The sequence below is a fragment of the Lonchura striata genome, chromosome 8, assembly GCF_050655825.1.
Source record: "Lonchura striata isolate lonStrDom1 chromosome 8, ASM5065582v1, whole genome shotgun sequence".
Taxonomy (NCBI): domain Eukaryota; kingdom Metazoa; phylum Chordata; class Aves; order Passeriformes; family Estrildidae; genus Lonchura; species Lonchura striata.
In genome coordinates this window covers 28,604,397-28,623,068 of record NC_140710.1, presented here as the reverse complement: position 1 = coordinate 28,623,068, position 18,672 = coordinate 28,604,397, and the positions used below count along the sequence as shown (strand labels likewise).

Below are 18,672 nucleotides of genomic sequence, written 5' to 3'. Positions count from 1 at the left end.
TGCCCCTCTTGGGAGCACCTTGTTCAGGTTGGACAGGCCTACAGGTGAGCTGTGGAAAGAAAAAAAAATATCTGCATCATGAGGGGAAGGTAATTCCAGGAGATTTCCAGCAGCAGCATGGCTTTAGAGTTGTGCTTGGTATGCCTCTTGTCTTGCCTCAGGCATGTGCTGCTGCAAAACCTCCCTGTGCCTTTTGCCTTGCTGCCAGCACAGGCTGCCTGCTCTAATCCCAGGTGGGCTAATTCCCTCTAGTGAGCAAGGAGGGGAGGGGAGGCAAAGTAAATTCACAGATAGGTGCTACCCTTCCATTGCCACAGTCCAGAGTATGGGTGTAGCACTTCAGGTGCATCCTGGTTTGAATACTGGGATTACCAAGATGCTCTACCTTTTGCTGGGAGCCATGATCCAGTAACCTTGGGATACCTGGTGGCAGTGAGAAGGCTTGTGCTCCATGGGAACAGCCTGGCAGCTTCAGAGATGTCTTCCAGCCCATGGCACAGGTTGTCCTGAGGGTGAGTGAGGTGGATCCTCACAGTCCTGAGCTGGAGCTGTTGAGAAGCATTAAAAGCTGCACGCTGGGTCCGTGTGCTGGCAGGGCAGGGCAGCATCATTAAAATTCCTGGTGTGCACAGAAGTGGACTAAGTCATCAGCACAGGGCAGGGAGCCTCCGAATCCTGAGTGCTCGTGCTGATTTACACCAGCTGGGGAACTGGGCCAAATCTGTCTCGTTCAATGAATGATCATTCAATTTTTCTCTCTGCTATCAAGCCCTTAAACAAAAGCCAATTGAAATCAATGGGAGACTTTCATCATTTTCAGGGTTATAGGCCTAAAAAATTGGATGCTTGGGGAAAAAGCAGGCAGGGGAAGAGAAAGGGAAGAAGGAATAAATGCTGCTGTAACATTATGGCTTACAACAGAAACAGATGGAAGTGAGAAATGCTTTAGTTACGATTCTCTGGCAGCAACAATTCAGCAAAGCTGTACATGGAGATGTGTACATTGAAGAGCATCTTCCCTTATGCAGACTGCTCTGTGGGTGCAAAGGGAGCCTGTCCCTCTGTGAATCCCATCTCTGCATATCCTATTTCTATATGTGATTAAGTTCTCTGCTCTTCCATTGCAGTTAAAGTTGTTATTAGTGGCAAGCACATACTCACAGCTGGCTGTTCCACGCAGAAATGCAGGAAGAAGTGCTGCCTTCTGCTCCCAGAAACCAGCAGGATTTATTTTTTTTCTTAATTTTTTTTTTTTTTTGCAGTAGCTGGAAGAGGGGGAGGTTAATATCTCATCCAGCCTCTGGCTGTATTTTGATAAAATCCTTTGTCCAATGACTGCAAAGTATTTTGCACATCCAGCAGGATAAATCCCCTTCAGACAGGTATTATCTGGCCTATTTTTACAGCTGAGAATTTGCAGCCTTCGGAGCCATCCGAAGGCGCTGCCTGCACCTTGTGATCTCCTCGGCTGAATGAATGTGTCAGGATGGGTGCTTCAAACCCGGCCCCAGTTCCAACACAGCCCTCCAGTGTGCCTGGGTACCGTTAGATCCTTCCTCCTCAGCCTCCCCATCCCCATCACAGGTATGACAATCATCCCTTCCCCCGGGTAAACATTTCATTATGCGCTGCTGCCGAATTACCTCGGAGGGGAGAAGACCTACAGATAAGTCTGCATTCTCATTTTGGCTGTATTTGTGTGCCTGTTTTCTGCTTTAACTGCTCTTCCCTTTCTTTGCCTGCTCATTAGTTCTGCCTGAGTGCAGGACCTCTCCAAAAAATGCAGTGTTGGCAGTGGGCATGAATTCTTAACAACTCCTGTCTCTAATGACAGAATCCAGGGCCAGGCAGTCAGTTTGCTTGCTGGGAGAAGGAGAGGCAGATGAGACAGTGGCTCTTCCCCTTGTCATGGGGGTGAGTTTGCAAAATCACAGGAGGATCTGCAAAATATGCTCAGGTCTTGGACTGCTTCTCATGCTGCAAGGAGAATTGCTTGAGATGGCAGATGGAAAGAGATGCCTCTTGGGCTGTGGAAGGTGTTGAATTTGTTTTTAAAGCTCACTCTGGCCTCTCTCTGCTGTTCTACTCAAGCAATCAACAACAGATTTTGACTTTTGAGACAAAGCTGAAAATCTCGAGTCTGACTTGCCCAGTGCCCTTTTGTGCTACCCAACTTAATGCAGATGGAATGTATTAAATTGGTAAAAAACAACAAAACAATACCACAATCAATTCATGGAAAAAAACCTGCCAAGGGTTCAATTTTACTGAACAGGAAAAGGACTTTTCTTAATGGAGAGATTAAAACTTATTTTTAACAGTGTTTTTGTTGTCTTTCATTGTTATTCTGTCCTTGATTCAAAGTTTCCTTCACTTTTTTTTTTTGCAAATGCAGCTTTTAACATGAGTTAGCTTTTCTTTCACAGACCCTTTTATTTTGTTTAAAGAAGAAGGAAGTCTTCACAAGTTAGAAGAGGTGGGAAGAGAAAGACAGGTGAATCCTGCCTAGGCACCATTCTTTCTTTTTCATTTAATGTCAGGAATAAGAAGAAAAAAACCCATTGAAAGTCTTTGATTTTTGATTTTTAAAAGCCAAACCAAGGAAAATTACAATTTTTCATACTGGTGATGAAATCCTAGATTTTTACTTTGGTAGATTTATGCTGAAATGTCATTTGGGGGAAATTGTATTTTTTCTGATGAAATCTCAGTAGGCACTGAGAATATTTCAAGTTGATTGTGGGATGACCAATCCCTCTTGAGGTTCTGGTTATTTCTTTTGATTTGTCCTGGTCTCTCCTTCCCACTTCCATCCTTGCTGATGCATTTTTCCACTCCTATTCCTGTTGCACTCAAAATTGCCAGCACCAAGACCATTAAAATGCCTGTGAGGCATTTTCTTCCTGGATGGACTAGTTGGGTTAAGGTATTTGTGAATCCCACAGATGTCATCTTAGCCTGACTGAGTTGCCTCCATTTCACACACTGTTGCTGGAAAACTTTTCATTTTTATGCTCAGAGTTCTTCTCTCCACTGCTTCTATGAGGAAAGGCAGATTCTGGCACTGGGACATTCCACATGCCCTGTGGAAGTTGGTCAGGTAGGCTGGATCTCTCTACCTGTTTTGACTGCAGAGTTAATTCTGGCTTTGCAACAACTGAAGTTCAGCTTTTTTACTTTTTTATTGTTCCTTGGTACCTCAGATCTTGTTAAATCAATAAGTAAATAAATAAAAATGTCAGGATTCATAAGAGAAGGTTGGGAAGTATCCTGTCCAGGGATTCTCCTTCCTCCCTCAGTCCCATCTGTGTCCATGGGCCCAGGGAAATGAACTGGTGCTCACCTAGTTCTGACAGATGAGTGCATGCTGGAACACCAGTATCATGCACCTCTGGCAGTGGTCTTGGCAGAGTAATCTGAAAACCAAAGGATCTCTGGAGCTCCCTTCAGAGCTCTGTGAAAGCTTCTTCTGCATGATTATGCCATGACTTTGCAGATGAGACCTGGCCATCTCAAGACCAGAGTGTTCTGCAGAAATGTGCACAACACCACCTTTTTTGGCACCCTGATGTTCTAGATCAGCTCTGGGATGAAATATCCCAAATCCATTTGTAATGAGGTCTTTGGGACTCTCTTCTCCATGTGTTGCTGGCAGGAAGTTCCCACCTTCTGTGTGTACCTCCATCCCCTCAAGCAGGCATGTTGATTCCACATTCCTCTTGTTCTCGAGGGCAGGTTTTAAAATCCTGTCATAATTATTCACAAGCTTTGATTGGAGCCCACGCTCAGAATCACTATTTGCATCCAGGGAGGATCTGATTATAATTGCTGTAGAGAAGTTTGTTTGAGACTGATTCTGTGTCAGCTTGAAATTTCTTGATGATGCTCTTTGGGCATGAGAACTGTGCAGGCTGAAGGTCCAAAGAAGGGTAGTGGAAGGGACTTAGATGTCAGGCTTGAGGATGGAAATTGCTTTTTCTTCAGAGAAGATGGATATGGTAGGAATGCTGAGCTGGAGAAAGAGCAGAGCAGAAGAAACTGGAATTACGTGTCTGGTCTTTGGGGCACCGCTGTCTTCTCCACCCTAAAGACTTGAGGAGGCAGCCTGTTTTCTTCAGGGTGGTTGATTTAAATCACCCATTTTAATCATGATTTAAATCAACAAGCAGGAAATCTTGATTTAAAAACCATGTTTTAATCTTGTATTTTAAAGTTCATTTCCTAATGAAACGTGGCTTTTCATTGGTTGGCATAATTTGGTCCTATTTTTGGCAAAGCAAAAGGGGACGCGACACCCATACATATTTATTGGTGTGACTGTATAGCTCAATATATATCTGTTCTAACTTTTACATCTTTTTATTACATTGAAGGAATGGAAAGCATGTAATTTCTGATATAATAGCCGTGGCTTTGTTTTTTACACTTGTCTCAAGCTATATGAGGACAAAAATTAAAATGTAATTAAAAATGCATGAAGAAAGCAGTTAAAAAGTTTGTTGTTGGTATCGCAGAGGGCTGGAACAAGCCTCTGCAGTTAATCTACTCCATGTGTTGGCATTGAGGCAAGATCAATTACTCCTTTCCCCTCCATACAGGTGTTTGTTTAACCTTTCCATAGATGTCTCCAGTGAAAACTTCTGCAAGTTCCCTGTATCTGTTCTAGGGAGAAAGTTTTAAATCTTTTTTTTAGATGTCTAAACTTAAGCTTTCTTTGCTCCAAGTTAAATTATTTCTTCTTCTGTCACTGAACACAGAGAACAATCGACTGCTGTCTTAATAACCTGCGAGCTACTGGAAGATTGTTATGCCTCTGTGCCTTAGTCTTCTCCTTTTTTTTTTCTAGGCTGAATGAACCTAGTTCGTTTAACCTTTCCTTGCCAGCTCTTCCTAAAGCTGTGACGGTTTAATTTCTTCTCCTCCAGACTGCCCCCTGCTTTTTCATCTCTTTCTGCATCTGCAGTGAAATTACTTTGGGGGTGCTTCAAGAGGAGAAATTGCTTGCCATGCCGTGTAGGCGAACTGTGGAACTCATTGCTGTGGGATACTGTGGATGCTAAAGATTAAATAGGTTTGGAAAGGGTTTAAACAAAGTAATGAAAGCTGTTCCTGAGCTGTGCATTGCTGGAAGGCCTTGGGAGATTGGGATAAACAAAGGGTAAAATGCTATGCTCTGTCTTAAAGTTTCATTGCTGGCTTTGTGAAGCTACCAGCCCTGCTAGGGGTCATACTGCCATAGACTGCCATGCATCCATGCTGCTGTGATGTACTGGGAGCTTCTCTCACTACTGAGTTTCAGGGAAGTACTGCAATGTGCTCATGTCTTCCCCCAGAGCTTGTCTTTCCAGCCTTTCCAGCAGCTGCCTTCCAACTAACTAGAAAAACAGAGTCCAGCATGTTGGGAATCAGAGCCTCAGAAAACCTGGGTGGCAGCAAGGCGTGCATGAATTTCCTGGGATTTGAATGTTAACCAGATGCTGTTTGGGTAATGTTCTGCTCCTCTGGCAAACAGGAGCGTGGGGTGGTGCTGGTGACTTTGCTGGAGCACCATGGTGGTTAATGACACCCCAGCCAGGCTGCACGAGTCTGTAAACAGCCATCAGGAAGCAGAAATCTCTCTCTTCTTCAGAACTACTGCATTCGACAGTTCCCCTTTCATCTGTTCAGAAAGTGCTGAAGTGTTTCTAGCTCCTCTTCAAAAGCAATTCTGCACTGCCCAGAGGGGGCTGTAATTCACATGGGGAGCCAGGAAAAAATGATACTCCCCATCTCAGCAGATGTGCGTAAACCACGTAAATTCTGACTTCAGCTCCTCAGTGAGATTTAAATGTGAGGGTGGGAATGTGGTGACAAGGACTCTGTGGGTCACCAGCAGGATAAAGGTACACCAGGAAGCCATTACTTCTGGAAAGGCAGTGTTTGAGGGTAGCAGTGCTTAGCCCTGGAGCATCTTCAGGGGTGTTTTAAAAGGTAATTGGAGTCTGACTTTTCTGTTTGCCAAGCCTCATGATGCTCTGTGGTTTTTGTAAGAATACCCTCTTATTGAAGGTCTTTATAGAACAGTCCCTCTTTGTTCCCATCTGCTTTTGGGCTTCCAAATCCCTTATTCCTTTTCAGTTCACCTTATGGAGAGGAGCACTTTTTCAAAAGACTCTGCCTGATTTTAACTCTGCTGAGGCCACTGAAGCACAGCAAGGATTGGGTAGATTCACCATTCCTTGGGGGAGAATGAGTCCAAATCAAAATTTAAAGGGAGAGCTGGGATGTGGATTTTGGTGGGCTGGGGATCATAGAATCCTAGAATAGTTTGGGTTGCAAGGGACCTTAGAGATCATCTTAGTTCCAGTGTGGGTGTGTGGAGGTGGAATTGGGCAGATGTGAAACAGTGCTGATCGTGTTTCCCTCTCCATGGCAGGGGGCCATGGACAGAGGAGCCAGGGACAGCTGGGATGGGCAAAGCAAAAAGTTGCTCATCATCTCCCAAGTGATGGCCCCAAAAGGAGGGTGGATGTGTCTGAAAGGGACTCATGACAGTTATTGTGTCTCTTGCACCTCTTGAAAAACATTTGCACGAAGAGATGTCTTTGTTTCAAGAAATAATAAAGCTGGGCAGCTTGCAAGCCACGTGCTTGCCTTCTCCCTGGTGTTCCCGTGCTTGGCAGTGCCTTTGCTTTTGCAGAAGAAGTCTGGATTTGTTTTTTAACTCTTGCTGCTCTGAGAAAGAGAGCAGCCAGGGAATGAACAGTTTGGGATTTTGCAGGTAGGCAGGGGGTGGACACCAGTCCTCTTTAATCTTGGGTGCTGAAGGTGATCAGAGCTTTTTGTATAGACCTTTATCTGTTGGCAACTTAATTAACTAATGGTCCCAGAAAGCTCTTACAGAACAATTGATTGTATTCACTTCAATATCGTTATCTCTGTGCTATTGGCACCCAAGCAGTTGTGCAGACATTTTTGGGGTGGTGAAAGCTGGTCATGGCTTCCTTTCCCAGCCCTGTTTTTTATCCATAGGTTTTTGGATTAGAGATTTAGCTTTAGAGAGAAATTAAATCCTCTCTGTCTGTGGCTGTGTGGGGAAGCACGTGGCTGCAGCTATAACAGCCTTAGAGTATGAATGGCACAGGGCAAAGAAAACATGACCAGCATTGTTTCATTGCTGCCTTGCCTCACTGTCTGTGCTCCCCACCTGACCCGAGGACACACGTGAGAGCAATACAAGATATTCAGCCCCTCATCACATTGCATCTTGTCTTTGCCTCTGGCCTGAACTCAGGTCTTGGTTACTAGCTCTTGCAATTTTGCTGGTAGCCCTCCTGGTGATACATGTCACGTTGAACTCCCGTGTCGTGGGTGCATGTGACAGAGAGAATCACAGCCCTTATTTTAATAAAGCTTAATTCCTCTGCCTCCATAAAAAAATATCTATGTAAGAAGACACAGCTGAGCCCTGAGGTCTAGATATGAGAAGGTAGAGGGAAGATCTCCCCCCAGGCTCTGTGTGTGTGTATTTTAAATGCTTTCCCAGTGCAGGAGTGTGGACTCCTCGGGTCGTTGGATTCACTGAGACTTCTGCAATAGGGATTGCTGGGGTGAACTGGGATTTGATGAGAATTGAAGCTGGCTGTGGAAAAAAAAAAAATTACCTGAGTCCTTTTCCAACTTCATACTGAGTTGGATTTTGCGTCATCTTTGCCAAGGTCAGAAGAAATTCATAATGGCAGCTAGGGCCAGAACAAACAGCTTTAAGAGTTGATGGAAGTCTTCCCCTTTTTCCCATCCCTCCAGCTTCCTTGGACACCTGGTTATTCCCCCTTCCACCTACCCTTTAACCCAGCATCTCACACCCTGCCTGTCAAGCACATCTTGGTACCTCTGTCTGTCCCCATTCCCATCCTAAGGCATCCCTGGCCCTGCTGGCATTGTGGCAGGCTCCTTTCTGGGGCTGAGGGTGGTTGGCTCAGCCCTTCCTGTGTGTGGTGCTCTGCAATAGAGGGAGCTACTTCTCTTTTTATTAAAACATAGTCAAACAGGCCAGCACATATGGTGGCATCTCCATACAGATAAGATTGTGATCCTTCAGACCTGGAAGTGAAAACCATCCAGATGCTGGGACAACCACATTTTACTTTCTTATATATTTTAGTCCCTTAGTGGGATCTTCTGGGCTGCTGGTGGCTGGGGAGATGATGTTGCTTTGTTTGAAACCCATAAAAGGTAATTTAATCAGTTTGGCTTCCTGTTGGCTGGGCAGGAGCACCCCAGAAATGTAATGGGCTGCTTTCACGGGCAGCAGCTCATGCTTGATATTTATAGAGAAATGGTGCTTTGAAAATACCCCATTTTTCAGCCTCTCCTGCTGTTCTCTAGCTAGGGCTGAGCCTTGCTGTTAATAAGGGAAATGCAGACATTTCTTCACAGTAAAGACAAAAAAACCTCCCCTTTGCTTTCCTTCCCATCTTGTCAGGAGCACCCTGCTGTGCCCTTCTGCTTTCTTCCCATCTCACAGAGGGAATGGATTCTCTCTCAGCTGTGCTCCTCACCAGAGCACTGGTTGCTGAGTGTGTCCATGCAGCCATACCACATCCCTTCAGTTGGCTTTTATTAGCAAGCAGAAAGCAAAGTGCAATGGTTTGGAGGAGGGGGGAAGGAGGGGTTTGGGAGACCTGAGGTTAAGTCTCAGTTGTGTTTTGGATTTACTGTATAGCTTTGGAAAAGTCATTTGTGCGCATCAGCTCTCTACCTGTAAGCATCAGTGTGGTCTGACCGACTTCTTCAGTATTCAATGGTAGTTATGTGTTGCTTTTAACCATATTCCATCCACAGAAGAAAAGAAGTGGGTGTTGAAGCAAGGGTCACTTTGAAGCTGAGCCTCAGCCGTTTGTGTTTCTCAGGTACTTTCAGTAATATGACCCATGCTTTATGTTACAGGCTGCAAATACTGCAAAAGGCTATTTTGAGCCCTGGTAGCTTTAATTGAGATCCAGGCTCCTAGCAGTCCTTGCAAAATGAGTGTGACACTCTGTTGTTCTAGTGAAAAAATGGGTTTCTTAAGCTTTTTGGCTGTGCTTTGGATAGACATTTGTGGTCTGAGGTGTCACTGAAACAACTGGGGCTCTGGCTCTGCAGGACTCTTCAGATGCGTCAGAATTCTGATTTCATTTTCTCTCTGGAAAATCACTGGCCACATAAGAAACTTGGATGAGAAAATGCTTGGTTAAAAACTCAAGGGATGCTCCATGGCAAACCCATGGGAGGATCCATTTCCCAGGTCTTCTCCTGTCTGCAGGGGCTATTAGGAGATTCATTTATTCTGCTTGAAGCCTGCAGGTTAATAAACATAGGCTCTTCTCTTCAGCTGAGTTGAGAAGAGCAATATTTTAATTCTTTTGGGAATGGAGCTGTCTGTCTCTATCATTCAGTGTAGCAGAGGGGAGGGGGAAAGCCAGGGGAGCACCAAAAGGGTCTTGGTTTGTACTGGACTAGAAAAACCTACATCATGGTGAGGATAGGTAAAAAAAAGTCACAATTAAACTTGTGCTGCTGCAGCATAAAGGATTAGTCCCATTAGAGCTCTTAGTGCAGCATCCCTGATGTAGATGTGTGGATGAGGATGAGCCTGAGGACATGACTGGGCTTTTTGGCTTAGCTAAACTAATTGGCTTTGGAAGGTGGGGGCAACAGGCAGCTTTCCCTGGGCTGTGGCAACACTCAAAAGAACATGGTGGCATTTCTGGGGCCTCTGAATGTCACTGGTATGTTGAAGATGGCTTTGGGCTCACGGCTGAGAGGTGATATCACAGGGAAACCCACAGTGTCTGAGAGGTTGCAGAGCTGAGGCTGGAGAAAACATGTGGGATGGCTTCTCTGTCTGCTTCCATTTTCCTGTGCCATATTCAGGAAGATTCAAATACTCCAGAGACCTGTTCAGTTCTGAGGCCTCAGCCAGTCTGTAGCTGGTGGGGTCACTCTCACCCTGCGGGTGGATTGGAAGGCTTTCAGTCCCTCCTGCACACAGATCGAAGGGTTCTGCTCCTTGGCTTGTGAGACAGAATGACTGCAGTTGCTGTGAGAGAGCAGGAAATCATATCTGTAAAGCTGTCCAGAAAGCCTTGAATTCAGGTACAAGCCTTATGTTTATAGGAACATAAAAGGAGCCATGGAAACTAAATATGGGTCAGAGCACCCACAAATAGAAAAAATAGAGGGATTGTAGAGTTACAGTAATTTCTTTGCCTTTCGATTTGCTGTGGTGGTTTCAAACCTGCCTGGGGTCCTAGGCTCTGAAGGAGGCTTTGGGATCCATAGGAGTAAGGAATATTTGTGGGAAGGAAACAGGCAGAAGACTTCATTTAAGTGCCTGTTCCACCAGGGTCATGCTCAGTGGTAGGTAAGATGTGCTGGCTGTGACATTCCCGTTGAGCCCCAGGGGAGATCAGTACCTGGAGAGGAATGAAGAGCTTTACATGCATTGTTGACATGGAACTTAAACTTTGCTTCCCTCTGTTCTAAACCCTTGTTTAGAGGGTTACCCTGTGGAGCTCTGCATGCCCTCCTGGGCCTGTCGCAATGATTCAGCTGCTCTGCAGTCCTCAGCTTCATCACAGGGAAACTTCTTCACCTAGCTGCTGCCAGCATGCTTTTGGCGACCCTGGGTGTCCTGTCAGCTGTTACAGGCCATTAAAGGATTTGTTTCCCGGTGTATGAAAAGGCTTAATTCAATTCTCATTCTCTCCTGGCATTCCTCGGAGGTGAGCGCGTCCCCTCAGCATGAATCCTCCAGTGCCGCTAATTGACTTGAAAGTAGCTCGTGTCTCCTTGGAAATGTCACCCAGCCCTTTTCAAGTGCAATTCCAGGCAATCAGGATCAATATGGTTCTTTAGCTAAGGGTATTAGCACATGACTGACAGCCCTGCGGCATTAGCTTATTCATATGGACTTTCAGATGCTCATTTTTCTTCTCTGTCTCAGCTCCAGTCCCAGTAAGGAGAGCTTGGAGCAGAGCCATCCTCTGAGCTGCAGTTGTTCCCAGAGAACTGGTGGGTACTGGGCTGGCTCTCCCATGCCTGCCCCAAATCCATGGGTTGCTCTCACTCCCTGTCTCTCAGGTGAAGTCACACTGCATTGCCCCATCCCCTCGCTCATCACATCATGGCCTCAGAGGTGTTCCAGAAAGGATGGGGCTGGATTTCTCTGCCCGTGTTAATCAGCGTGGCGCTTCGTTTGATGAAAGAAAAAGTGTCAGCATATTTTGGCACCACCTTTGCACAGAGAATACTGTCAGTGTAGCTGTCCCTCCTCAGATCCCTGCCCCGCTGTGCTCCCAGGGAGGCTGCAGTCAGCAGCAGAAGACTTCCCTTGCTTTCCCCATCTTGTGCAAATTGTGGCGTGGTCCTAGCGCCCAAAACATTTGGCATTTTCATTATGTCTTCCATCAATTGGACATTCTTCTGCTTCCTTGCCTCAAAAATGTTCATGAATTCATCTTCCCAGCACTCTGTGAGGAAGGAGCATGCTGCTCTCTCTGCTTAGAGACAGGGGTGAAAGCACTGGGAAATGAATTTAGAGGAGCTTACGAAAGCACTTGAGACAGTGAATTTAATCTGAGCCCAGGTGCCCTCTGCCTTCCTTGCCTCTCCTTTAATAAGGCTGCCACAGATGATGCGTCCACTCTGCTCCCCTGGAGAGACCTCCCATCCCTTCTGCACCCCAACTCTGCCTCTTTCCTTGGGAAGCAGAGGGGAACTCACCCCCTACTTTGGGAAACACTCAGAAGTCTTACAAGCAACAGCTCAGGAACAGATCATAGAATATTTCAAGTTTTCAAAGGCAGAAGCTGAGTTGCTGAGAGACCAAGAGCCATGTCCTAGGTGAGATGACATTTTCTCAGGCTTGGTTCTTCTGGGTCCCTGCCATGCTGCTAACAAGCAGTGCTCCCAGCTCTCCAAGAGCTCTTCTCTGGTATGTTAGAGCTGCAGGGAAAATGAAGCTAGCTCCCAAGCAGCAAACAATAACATAGAGAAGGATGAGGTGTGCTGCACTGGAGTATCAGGAAAACTTTGAGGACTTCTCTGCCATGCTGTGACTCTGAGTGCAGCTGGTGATGGCACATCAGCTACCCCCACCTGGGATTTGTAACAGAGGTGGAGAATCTGTCAGGGAGCTGCTGAGAGCACGATCCCCAAAGGCACATCAAGAGAGAAACAAGAAAGCCTGGGAGTTTGAATCTGTGAGTCTGCCTGCATACCTGCAGGTGTGCTGGCTTTCCATGCCCTCTGGAATCAGGCAGCAAGGAGTTAAGGTGTGTGCCCTGTGAAACAGCCAGAAGGAGCCAGCGCATCCCAAACTCCAGCAGTCAGAGGCAAAGCAACAATTATTAACGCCTCGGCGTTTAATGTGGCAGATCGCTCACGCCCCCAGTTATATTGTGAGCTCAGTTCCAGAGCCCTCGGAGTTGTCAGTCAGCAGGTCCATAGATCATGGCGACCTTAGCATCATGTCAAGAGGCCTCACTTCATCAGGGATAATGAGCATCTCCCACCGGTTTCTTCCCATCATTCATTTGAGATCCAGAAGTTCATCATGCAAATGACAAACAGTGTTAATTTTCTGCAAATAATTCCTCCAGATGTCCACAGGATTCCAGCGCTCCTTGCCCAGAACAGTAAAATATGTTTGTCTTCCTCCCTGTAATTCATCACCAGGCCCACAAATCTCCCCAAAGTCTCTATAAACAAAGCAGGATGCAGAGTGCAGAGGATAATAGTTCACTGCAAACATGTCTCCAGGTGCCTGTGTGCTCCACACAAGAAAAGGAGTGGTGGAAGAGGTCCAGAAATTTCTTCTCATCTGAACTGTGTTTGACTGCATTTAGTCTTGCAAATACAGTGAGTGGGATGGTCTGAGCCAAGCCTCACACGAGCAAAGTCATTGTGGGAGGAGAAACTCGAGGAATTTTTATGGGTTTGAAATTCAGGTCTGTCATTCTGGAATGGTTTGATCTGGGGTGAAATCTCCTGCAAAATGTATCTGCATCACTAGGGGCCTCTCCAGGAGATCCATGCTTTATCATGGATCTGCATCATGCTGTGTTTTCTGATGAGTACTAAAGCAATTAGCCAAAGTTTGGTTTCTCCAAGCATCTCTCGGCTTACTGGATTCCAGATCAAACCAAAAATACATGAAGAGTTGAATTTCAGGGAGATTTGGGACACAGAGCACAAGGAGTTTTGGCTTGGATTAATTTGAAGATATGATGCAGGAATTGACTCCAGCCAGTGTATCTGGCTGGGAGTAGGGCAGACCCATGATGAGGCAGACAGAAAAATGATTATTTTTGACTCACACAAGAGGTCATCAGGCAGCTAGGACCCAAATCCAAGGAGAGTAGTGCAAATCCTGGACTTCTTCCCATATTCCAAGTAATGTTCAGAAGAATTTGAGGGTACTCAGCTTGCCTTAGGCTTGAAAATCTTCTGTACTTGAGTTCTATTTGGTTGGATATATACAAATGTGTGTATTGTTTTATTTAGCTGGACATGGACAAAATCAAGGACATCCCAAAACTCTTTCCTCTGGCTGCTGAGAGCACCCAACCATGTGCTCCTGCCTTACCTTGATACCCATCAAGTGCTAGAGCCAGCCTGGGGGCTCAGTCCTGAGCTCCAGCATGGAAATGGCCTGGCCTGGAGCCACATTAAGGATGGAGCCACCAGCTCAGGGTGATTGTGCTGGAGGAGAGAGCATCCCAAGCTCTGGAAGGTCCTGTGAGGGCCCAGGGCCCCTCTTGCCAATGGCACAGGGGGGCAGTGTGAGGTGGGCGTGTCACCTGACAGAGAGCAGGTAGGCATTGTTCTCTGCTCTTCTCTTCTGCTTCCCACCAAGCTTAACAGGTCCAGCTTTGCTGGGGATTTTTCCTCTCCATTTGCCAGCCCTGGAAGCTGCTGGACCCGCTCCCTCCCTCACTGGCCTTTTCACACTGGAAGGGTTTTTAAAGGTCCCTCTAAGCAGCAGCTGCTGTGTGGCTTTGTGTTTTTTTTGGTGTTTTTTATGATGGGCTGGAAATTAATTTCTTTTTCACTGGAGTTGGACTATCCATTCCCCACGTCACAGTGCAGAATGAGCTCATAACTCTCTTGTCTGCCTCGTGGCTGAGTTATGGGGTCTTCTGCAGGGTAGCCCAAAGGGTTTAATTTAACAGTGGAATTTGGAGGAAAGCAATGGAGTTCTGACAACTGTCTAGTGCTTTTGCTGCCGGTGCACTTGGAAAATGTTCCTTAATATCTGACTGAAAAGTTCCTTGTTTTAAATTATGCTTGGGCCTTCTTGTCCTTTCCATAGATGGGGAAAGGTGAATGGTTTTTATTTCCAGCCCCCTTCTCTTTTTGTTTGTCTGAAGATTGCACCCATGTCTCCATCCTCTTTAGACTGAGCATCACAAATGCTTTCCACCCCTCCTTGCCAACTGTCTCCTATAGATTTCCAGTCACTGTTGTCTGTCTCCCTTGGACTGTCTCCAATTGTTCATGCCGTCTGGAAGATCAGCATCCCAAAGTGGACAGCACGTTCCAGCTGAGCCTGTAACAGTGTGAGGGTAACTTGGACTACTTGCACACGACATCTTCTCTGTGCTCTGATCCTGGCTGTCCTAGGCATGATCTTCAACCTCTTTTGGGGCAAGTGGGGTGAAGTGCTTTGGTTGCTGTCTGGGCCTCCTGTGGTGGTCTCCTTGTCACCACACATGGACACTAATAAGGCCATCTGCCGTAGGAACCTGTGTCTCGGATCAGGGATGCTCGGGTGAGCTAATGTGAAAGGACAAAAGATGCCTGCTGCTTGCAGGAGCTCGTTAACCCCCCTGCAGATGCTCCTCCATGTACTTTCCTTCATGAGACTATTCACAGGCTGCTTTAATGTGCCTGTTGATGGTGAAATTGGTGGAGTTGTGTCCACTGGAGCGCTCTTCTCCTCACAGAACTGTGGAGCAGCCATGGGGAAAGAAACAAAGTCCTTGGTTTTTCCTCATCCCTAGCTTTGATTTTTTGTAATTTCCCCTTATAACCATCAGCAGACTTCACATTTTTTTAAGGCCCAGCTCAATTTTGGTCCCCTTAAATGAATAATAACACCTTAAGGGCACTGTCCCATGGCTTTGTCCCTCTCAAAGCAGCACCTAATCCTGTAGTATTTGCTCAGCAGAATGGTCCCTGTTTTTTCTGGACTTGCATGGAGGACATGGTATGGATCCAAGTGCAGTTCAGGAGCTAGGCTCTTGCACCAGGGTGATTATAAACTAATAGAATTTGTTATGTTGGAAAAGACCTCTTAGATCACCAAGTCTAATCGTTAACCCAGCAGCACAAAGCCCCCAAGTGTCTTGTAGACTAAACTGTGTCCCCAGGTGCCACATCCACAGGTTTTGGAACACGTCTAAGTATGGTGATTCCACCACTTTCCTCGTTTGTCTGTTCCAGTGCTTGAACACCCTTTCAGTGAAGAAATTTCTCCTAATATCCTATCAACACCTCCCCTGGCACAGCTTGAGGCCACTTCCTCTTGTCCCATCATTATTCCCTGGGGACAGATCTTGACCCCTACCTGGCCACAGCCTCCTGTTGGGGAATTGTGGAGAGTGAGAAGATCCCCCTCTGGGGGCTCTTTTTCTCCAGGTTAAAGAACCCCAGCTCCCTCAGCTGCTCCTCACTGGTCTTGTTCCTCCTTCTTGACTTTGGGGTGTGGAGAGCAAAGCTGAGGCATTGCTTGTGAAGCAGGATGGCAAATAAGTAATGAACAAGAGAATTTGTTATGGTTGCTTGTATGCCAACCTGTCAAGAGGTGGAGGGATGGGGAGTCCAGCCAGCAGCTGGAAAAGCTGAGTAGGAGCCCTGAACCTTCTGTGGGAAGGAGAGACTGAGACCCTTGAGTTGTTCTCCTCCAGCTCAGGACTGGGCATGGAGCTGACACACCCTGAAGACCTTCCAGCATTGTAGCAGTAGGGATGGAAATGCAGATGTATTGTGAGGGTCTGGAGTTACAACTCCTCAGGTGATAATTGTGTAACACGTCTCAGTGGAAATGACCAGAGAACCTGAGAAATCTCTCCTGTTTCTGAGGAGTTCCCCCCCAGCTGGGTAAGGAAATCAGGATAACTGGCTTGTCTTGCTTTTAGCAATGTATTTGAGGCAATCATCTATATTTGGCACCACTTGGGCACCACAAGTTCTGTGGGACAGCCCCTGTCTCTACCTCAAACTCATCTCCTGGAGTCAGGTGATTAGATGAGACTCTTTTTCATCTAAGTGCTTTTTGTTTTGCTTTCTAATCTGTGGAGGGGAGCTGGCAGATGTCATCTTTAAAGGTGAGGAAAATGGAGCCAACGTTTTGTATTCCAGAAATCTCATTATTTTCCAACTAATACACTGATTTTGGATGCTTGGGGTTTGGCAGTGGTGCAAGGGTCATTGGTGAACAAAGCAGAAGCAGGCCTATCCTGGAGAAGCCTGCCTGAGTAAAATACGCATTTTCTAAGAGTGGAAAACATGAATTCTCTGGGTCATGTCAAGGAATGAGGCCTTGTGGGTAATTTCCCTTTGGCTCTGACTTGATGAAAGCTTTTATAAAAGGAAAAAGTGTGTTTTAAGAAGTTACTTGATACTTATCTGTCCGGAGTGCTTTTCCCAGGCTGGATTTGGGGAGGGATTATCTCAGATTTTCATTTAGTTCTGAAATCCTGGGTATTGGTTTTATAAACTAAAACCCCTTCGCAGCAGGTTGCTTGTTCTGTCTTGTTGTTTTAGCTTGATGCCTAGGAAGGAATTTAAATTTCCTGAACGGATGGAGCCTGCGCCTCGCTGGGGTAAATCAGCATCGTTCAAATATTTAAAGGCAGATGCATCAATACTGGCAGCTGAGGATCTGGCTTACTTTGATTAAAATCTGATCAAGATTACTCAGCCTTGCCAAGGGACTTGGATTACCAGTCTATAAAAAGAAGAGGAGGAGAGGAGAGGACATTAAATATAAAAATAATCCAATGAAGGACGTTAAGCTAAACTCACTGCAAATTGAACAATAATGAAAACATCCTCCTTAAGCAGGTGGAGGGCAGCAGGGCTTGCAGGCAAGTAGGAGGCTTGGAGGTGGGGTTGAGGTGGAAATACTGCCCTGGGGTTTCTTATGGGCATGGCCTCATCTTTTAAAGGCAGATTTTTTTTTTTTTTTTTTTCAAAGGAGGGCCTTGCTCATTAAAAAAACCCCAAGGAAGCGTTGTGGGAGGAGATGTGGGTGACAAATCCTTCGGAAAATCCTTGCCTCTGCTTCCTCAGAAGACCTGGGCTAGTGCCAAATCTCACTAGCAAAGAGGTGATTGAAGCTGAGGAACAGAAAATCAACTCTCTTACAGACTGTAGAATGTGAAATGTGCTTTTGTCTTTAGGGCTTCTTACAGGGGTTGAATTTCAACTCTTCCCTTCCATCACAGCATTTTTTTCACCCTGGTTTTTCATTACTTTTTAAATGTAAAGCATACTCAAGGAATGTTATTATGCCATGGGATTAAGCTTGATAGCCAGTGACTGATGGGGACACTGCACCAAGCTCATTGCTTGCTGAGCCATTTCAGGAGTCTGTCCAACCATTTGGCACGTGTCTAGATTTCCCAAGATTTCTTATGCTTATGGTCTCTAAACCCTGGTCTAATGGAAAGTGTCCCTGCCCATGGCATGGGCTTGAAACTAGATGATCTTTAAGGTCCCTTCCAACCCAAACCATGATTCCCTGTGCTCCTATGAAGTGCTGTATCTATCAGTAGGTCAGGCACACTAGGGTCCTAAACTTGTTGGTTTTTGAAGCCTCCAGATCCCAGTGAGGCGAGATTTTCCCTTTCTCTTTCTGGAGCATGCTGGCTAGCTGGAATAGGAAGGTGATCTCTGTAGAAGACATGTGGGTGGAAGGAGATCTATGGGGGTTGCAGGACTCGAGTGTCCTTTTGACAGGCCACAGTGAGCAGGGTGCATGGAGAGCTGGCTGCTCTGAGACTGGGAGATGCTTTGAGAGTGTCAGAGGACTCTGGGAGCCTGGAGAGTGGGGCTGAGTGGCCTTAAAATAATCACAGAATCCTTGCATAGTTTGGGTTGGAAGGGACCTTATAAAAGATCATCTTGTTCCAACCTCCCTGCCAAGGGTGGGGAGGTGACTTAAAGTGACACATCTCAGGTTGCAGGAGGACAGGAGACAGGGTGGCTGTGGGACCTCCTGGGCAATTACATCCATGGACGGCCAGTGACATCGCCTGGATGCCCCAGCAGAGATGGCAGTCTGTCCTGCTTTCTTTAATGAGAATGAGGGTCAGATGAGGATAAGATTGTGTTTTAATAAATATTTGTTAGCAAGTGCCTTCCCCTCCCCCCTCCCCTCTAATAGTGTTCATTCTCCCTGCAGGAACACGTGCGTCGTTCAGCTTCTGTTGCTCCATGTGTCGTGCTCCATTACTCCATCTCACTTGCAGCCATGGAGCAGGAGGAACTCTGCCAAGGCTTTTTCTGGGAATTTGCTCTGGTCCTGCTACTTCCCTGGTGGTGCTCCACTGATGTGGGTTGTTTGCAGGGGCCTGAATGGCCTGTCAGAGACCAAGGCAAGGACCAGCCCCTCCTTCAGCTCTGTGTTACACAGCCATG

The 18,672-nt window shown here is 46.3% G+C and overlaps 1 pseudogene across 1 annotated transcript in view; it reads left to right on the top strand.

Annotated features, from left to right (window-relative positions):
• The window catches only part of LOC146766799 (uncharacterized), a 115,636-nt pseudogene that overhangs the window by 52,031 nt on the left and 44,933 nt on the right, over positions 1–18,672 (top strand). The window contains exon 3 of the transcript XR_014956845.1: positions 1–18,672. This exon is cut by the window's left edge and continues 11,992 nt beyond it. The product of XR_014956845.1 is annotated as an uncharacterized LOC146766799 (transcript).